Source organism: Asparagus officinalis, chromosome 3 (genome assembly GCF_001876935.1).
Source record: "Asparagus officinalis chromosome 3, Aspof.V1, whole genome shotgun sequence".
Taxonomy (NCBI): Eukaryota; Viridiplantae; Streptophyta; class Magnoliopsida; order Asparagales; family Asparagaceae; genus Asparagus; species Asparagus officinalis.
This window is the reverse complement of record NC_033796.1, coordinates 91234853-91241748: the sequence shown is the minus strand read 5'-3', so window position 1 is coordinate 91241748 and position 6896 is coordinate 91234853. Positions and strand designations below refer to the sequence as shown.

Genomic DNA, 6896 nt, shown 5'->3' with positions numbered 1-6896 from the left:
TAACATGTAAGAATATGTCATAATACTCTCTTATTGCTATACTTGCATGTCATGCCATGTTGTTTTATAATTTGTTACTTTACTGCAAAATTTAGTTTTTGATGATATACGTATTGCTCTATAACTCTTGTTAACGTTTGATTTATATTTTCAGTTCGGGACTTCTCGACAAGGTGGAGCTGGTGATGAGGATGATGATGATCGGGACTGATTTGTTTTGTTTTAACTTTGAAAACAATGAGTGTGCTGTATAAATAATATTTATAATGTTGGGATATTTATTTTGTTTTTAGTGAAATATGTGTTATATATGCGTGAGAATGAAATATGTGTTATATGCGGTTGTGCTGTGTAAATTTATTGTATAGGTTTTATTGTGAAATATATTGTATATGTTTTTTAAATTTCCAAAATATTTTTTAAAAAAATACTGCTATTTTTTAGCAATGGATTTTCCGTCGTTGAAAATACTTTTGGTGACGAAAAACGGATACGGATAACAAAAACTAACACGCACTTTTGGCGACGGATTATCCAACGCTAAAAGTTATAGCGACGGATTTTGCCGTCACAAAAACTCTAACAAAATCGAAGGATTTTCCATCACTAAATTTCCATCGCTGAAATTTAGCAACGGAAAATCCGTCGCAAAAACCAACTTTAGCTACCCTCACTGTAGTGACGGACTTTTAGCGACGGAATTAATATTTTTCCGTCGCTAAAACTTTTAGCGATGGATATTCGGCTTTTGGCAACGGATTTGTCCGTCGCCAAAAGTCCATTATGCAGTAGTGCAAACATACCCATTTCTCTCTCTCTCTCTCTCTCTCTCTCTCTCTCTCTCTACACACACACACTAGTATGCGGTACATACGTTACACGTGATGCGTGTTATAATTATTCATGCAGACATGATTGTTTTATGTTTTAAATTTGACTATAAAAGAATTGATATACAGATAACATGGAAAATGAGAAAACTCATAGAAAAAATGAATATAATAATTAATAATTATTCTAATTTTTATACATAATAATTCTAGATAATATTTTGGTTCAAAATATTTCAAGTACAAAGGTTTGACATATGATTGAGCATTAAGGTGAAAAGTGTGTACTTATGCAAAAGGATAAAAGAGATGAAAGGAACTTCTTTTCTTTTAGAATTTGCTTCTTATGATCGAAGATTGCATCAATCAATTTTCTTTCACAACTATTCACATTGTCACATGAACATTTTCATTCGATATACGTATGAAATTATCAACTATTATAGGCTCTTTTCATACCTACTCGAAGTCCGAACTCTCCGAGAGATTTCAATGCAAGTATATTCATATAAAGATTAAAAAGAAATTTTTTTATTTTCCCCTAAATATGATTTCATAAGACTATTGCAATGATTATTTTTGTTCTTTAGAGCAAGTAGTTACAAAAAAACTTGAAAGAATTCTCGTCTAATGAACTATCATTCCTCTAAAAATTCTTTGATCACCCAAACTATATTTTAATATTCTTTCGACGGTTTGAATTGTAAATCTTTTATCATATGTGCTTTATCTTATAGCATTTGTATGAACCTTGAGATTCCATCTTGTCAACAAATGATTATGATAAACTTGGGTAGGGATATTTTCTTAATATAATATTTATAACATTATATTATAATACATTACTACAATATGTTATTATTACCAATATATATATAACAAAAAATAAATTATTATAATATATTATATAATAGAAATATTATAATATTTATATAATAAGTATTACAAATATTATACTTTTAGGATACTTCCTATTATTTCCTTGTCCAAACGGTGCAATGCATGAAACTTTGTATTATATTAATGTTATTATATCCTTAATATCTTTACAAATTCTCGTATGAAGAATCAATGTATACAAATAGAGAATTCTAGTAAATAACCAAACAATCAAACACTATGAAACCGTATGAGAATTAGATTAGATTAAGTATAGAATTTATCAAAATTTAAGAGGATAAAAGAGGCGATCAAAAGTTTGACATCCCAATTTTCTTTTATAAGTAATATAGATAATGTACGATATCGCATGTTAGAAAAGGTATGATGTTGATGTTATTTAAAATAATGTTTCAATGTGTCCATGTTGATGAACTTATAGTTTTCATTAAGATCTTGTTAATTAAACAAATGAACACATATGATGCACAATATTTTATTAAAATAAATAATAATTGTACTTGTAGATTTAATTTGATATCTCTTTACTTATAAGAAATTTAGTGATTTCTTTCTACAATATTATTTTCTTAGTCGACTATCTAAGTTCTAACAAGGTGATAAAATGAAAATAAGTTACTGTTTAGTTAAAAAACTACCAATGAAATCAAAGTCTTTTATATTAAATAACAATTCATTAATATTTTGTATATCCCACAGAACAAACAACCTACATCAAATCAATAATAAATTTCAATTGTCATAGCAGTAGTAGCATTCACAGGACGAGTAGTAGCCTTTGGCTCTGTATCTTAGCACCGTAAAACCCACAAAAAATGTCGTAAAACCCATAAAGTTCACCATCGTCTTCAGCCATAAATCTTATGGAGTGGAGCATTGACATCGTATTGGTGCATGATAGCCCGAACAATCCAACAACAGTATATGTCAAGGTGTAACTCGTTGGTGAAAACGAGGAAGATGATATCGTAAAAGCACAATGGACATTGCTAGTAGAAAATGTGATTTTACCTACGGAAAAATAGCGACGGAATTTGCCGTCGCTATAGGTTGATTTATAGCGACGGAATTAGCCGTCGCTATTTATCCGTCGCTAATAAAGTTATAGCGACGGATTATCACATTTTAGCGACGGAATTTTTTCGTCGCTAAAATTTTTTACGACGAAATTTTTTTTCGTCGCTAGATTATTTTTAGCGACGGAATTTCCGTCGCTAAATATTTTTTAGCGACGGAAATTCCTCTCGACGCCGTGATTTGTCCCGACGCCTCTTGCTCCTCCCGTGAAACCCACCCTCGCCTCCTCCTCCTCCCGCCTCCCGTTGTCTACGCCTCTTCCTCCCTCCTCCTCCCGCCTCCCGCAGTCGACGCCGGCATCGACGCCAATTTCTCAAAAAAAACTTCGGAAGGTAAGAGTATATGTTTATCTGTGTTTAGTTTTCTCAAAAAAAAAAGCAAGTAATTATCAGTGTTTATTATAATTTTTAGTAGGAATATTGTGATTGTTTTGGTGGCAGGTTGTTACAGTTGGTGTAGTTGGAGGATCTGATCTTGTTAAGATATCAGAACAGCTAGGAAAATCAGGTATGTGTTTTTTTTTATTCGGAAAAAAAAACTATAATATGGGAGTATTACCTAATGCATATTACTTCTCTGTTTCAATTTGACATTGTTTGCATGAGAGAGGAACCAGAAAAACAAATATAATTTTATTTAACAAGTCATGGGGTTATATAATCGGTACAGTCTTTCTAATTGGGTGGAGGGACCTCGTGTGATGTGCATGTTTTTGTTTAATAATATGCTGTATTTTTTTTCCTTTCGTTATTCAGGTTAGAACATGATAAAAATGATTTCTTTGCAGTGATCACAGACTACGATTATGTATTTGCCGAAAATGGTCTTGTTGCTTACAAGAATGACTTAGAAATTGTTTCATGAGTACAGAAATACTATTGAAATTTGATGTTTGGTTTACACACAAATGGAGATTTTGTCTGAACAAGATATTAGGATGTTCTTATGTTGGTAGCTGCTAATTTCCAAAAAATTATGAGATAGGAGAAGAGAACTGTTTATTGCGCATGTACGTATATGACGATAACACAGGTTGTTTTAAAGGTTAATTAGGTTTACTAATTATGAAATTAGAGAGTAAATTACGGCGTAAAAACACATGGCAGGTAAGCAAAGCTGAACCAATAGAAGTGGAAGTGGGGCTCACACTTCTCTGTGAGAGATATGAGTTGACTAAAAAGGGAATACAAATGAATGTCCCGTTGATGGGCAGCTAGCCTTATTTTCCTACTTGCCTCTTTTTTTTTTGCCAAGGCTGCTGTATATAATTAGAGTTTAATTTTTTTCCCCCTTCGAATGAGATGAAGAAAATCATCTCAGAAATGGACTGATTATTGGCTATTTTAGCAAAGCTACAAGATTTGACGATTTACCGAATACTATAACGTAACTTCTGTACTTGATGTACTTGATGAATCCTCTTCTAATACCTACTAATAAGAAGATCTTGGCCTTTGATTTATCAATCAAAGGCCAGTATCTAGGCCTTATCTCCCGCCTACTTTTGTGCATGAGGAGATCTTGGCCTTTGATTGATAAATCAAAGGCCAAGATCTCATTAGGAGATATTAGGAACCCTCTCATTAGGAGAGGATCCGTATCCGATTAAGTACAGCGGGTAGGTGCTGCCGAAATTTTGACGAAATAAAAGTACACTTGAACACACGTAAATACATATACACGCTACGTTTACATACCTAATGGGATAGAAGCCTTCCTCTGACAGTCGATCACACACACTTGTCCTATAACTTAAAATGATATATGTAGGGATATGCTCACTTTCATTAATTTTTAAATTCTAGATGCGGACAATTCCTGACAAATCGTTCATGGGCATACCACGTGATCGAAGGCATCTAGACACTCGATACAAGGATGGGATAGAAGCTTTCTTAGCCTACTCTGACACCAACCCTCTACGGTCACTCAGCGGGTTGATTTTTTGTCCTTGTAAGAATTGTAGGAATGATAAAATGCTCACTAGGAGTGACGTAAGTTTCCATCTGTCAATCAATGGATTTGATAGCTCTTATGTATTTTGGAGTCATCACGGTGAAGGCGTTCCGGTGATGCAATTAGAGGAAGAGTTTACTGATGTCGACAATCCGACAATTGACACAACTGATATGTTGGAAGATATATATACCGTTCCGTCTTCGAGTGATGTTAACACTACTGATATGTTTCAAGATGTAGCCCGATTGATGAGACTTGTTGAAGAAAACGAGTCACCGTTATACGAGGGTTGCACCGAGTTCACAAGGCTTTTTTTTATGTTGAGGCTTCTTCATATCCAAACACTCAGTGGGATGGCTGTTACACATTTCGATATGTTATTAGACTTGCTCAGGAAAGTCATTCCAGGCGGCGAGAAGAGCATCCCCACAACTTATTATGAAGCTCACAAGATTGTTGATACCCTGGGTCTTGATTACAAAAAGATAGACGCCTGTCCTAATGACTGCATCTTGTACAATAAGGGTAATGAAGGTCTAGAGGAATGTCCGACGTGTCATGTATCACGCTGGAAAAAACATACGGGCACATCTGAAGGCATATGATCCAATAAACAGAGCAGAATCCCTGTGAAGGTTCTCCGATATTTTCCTATTATTCCTAGGCTGCAGAGGTTTTATATGTCTGCCGAGCTGGCTGAGAATATGCGATGGCATTCGACCGATCGTAAAGAGGACGGGAAATTGAGACATCCTGCTGATGGTGAGGCATGGAAGCACATCGATCGTATATACCCTGACTTTGGTAAGGAGTCTCGGAATATTAGGCTGGGGCTTGCTAGCGACGGATTTAATCCGTTTGGAGTAATGAGCTCTGCTTGGTCTACCTGGCCAGTGTTGCTGACACCGTACAACCTGCCGCCGTCGATGTGCATGAAGCAGCCATACATGATACTGTCACTCTTGATCCCTGGAAGATATTCTCCTGGAAATGACATTGATGTTTTCCTCCAACCATTAATTGACGACTTGAAGCTTCTCTGGGATGAAGGCGTCAGCACTTACGATGCTTATGGTAAGGAGGCTTTCCGTATGCGTGCAATGGTCATGTGGACAATTAATGACTTTCCAGCATATGCTAACTTGTCTGGATGGTCGACGAAGGGTCAGATTGCTTGTCCGGTTTGCATGTCAGATTATGAGGGAAAGTTCCTGAAATACAGCCGCAAGTTCTGTTATTGGCAACACAGAAGATGGTTACCTACAGGGCACAAGTTCAGAAAGTTAGTAGGAAAGTTCGACGGCAATCCAGAAAACAGACCGGCACCACCAAGGCTGACCGGGGAAGAAATATTTGAGCTTCTACATCCTCTACCTAAAAAAATATTTGGAAAGAAAAGATTCAACAAAGAAAATCCATTTGGGGTTAGGAGAAAAATATTGAAGCAAAATTGGAAGGGAAGGGGAAAGGGTAAGCAAACAAGGATGGGAAATAAACCTCGCACTGTCCAATCGCATGTGCGTGTCTCTAAGGGTACTGAACTTCCGCATGGATGGTCAAAATTCAGCATATTTTATCAATTGCCATATTGGAGAAGTTTAAAAATACGTCACAACTTGGATGTCATGCACATCGAGAAGAACATATGCGAGAATCTCTTGAACACTTTGTTGCAGGACGGGAAAAAATCAAAAGATGACTTAAGGGCACGTCGAGACCTAGCAGAATTGAACATCCGTCCCGAACTGCAAGCTATAGATAAGGGTGACGGAAAGTTTGTACTCCCAGCCTCCCGTGTCACACTGTCGAAGGATGAGATCCATAATATGTGTTTATTTCTAAAGTCCGTGAAGACACCGGATGGTTATGCTTCAAACATTTCAGCAAATGTGCATATTGAGGACAGGAAAATTTTGGGACTCAAGACACATGACCATCATATTCTATTGCATCAACTTCTCCCGGTTGCGTTGCGAAATGCTGAGAAGGAACTCGCGATGGTGATAATAGAATATTGCGGTTTCTTCAAGCAGTTGTGCTCCAAGGTGATTAATGTCAGGTAGTTTGAAGAATTAGAGGGACGTGTAGCCAATACACTGTGTAAAATTGAAATTCTATTTCCACCCTCGT

The 6896-nt window shown here is 36.0% G+C and overlaps 1 long non-coding RNA gene across 1 annotated transcript; it reads left to right on the top strand.

The window, feature by feature from the left end:
- Positions 3125–3654, top strand: LOC109832382. The gene is made up of 3 exons (XR_002244740.1): positions 3125–3139; positions 3248–3314; positions 3595–3654. It is a non-coding gene; the product is annotated as an uncharacterized LOC109832382 (long non-coding RNA).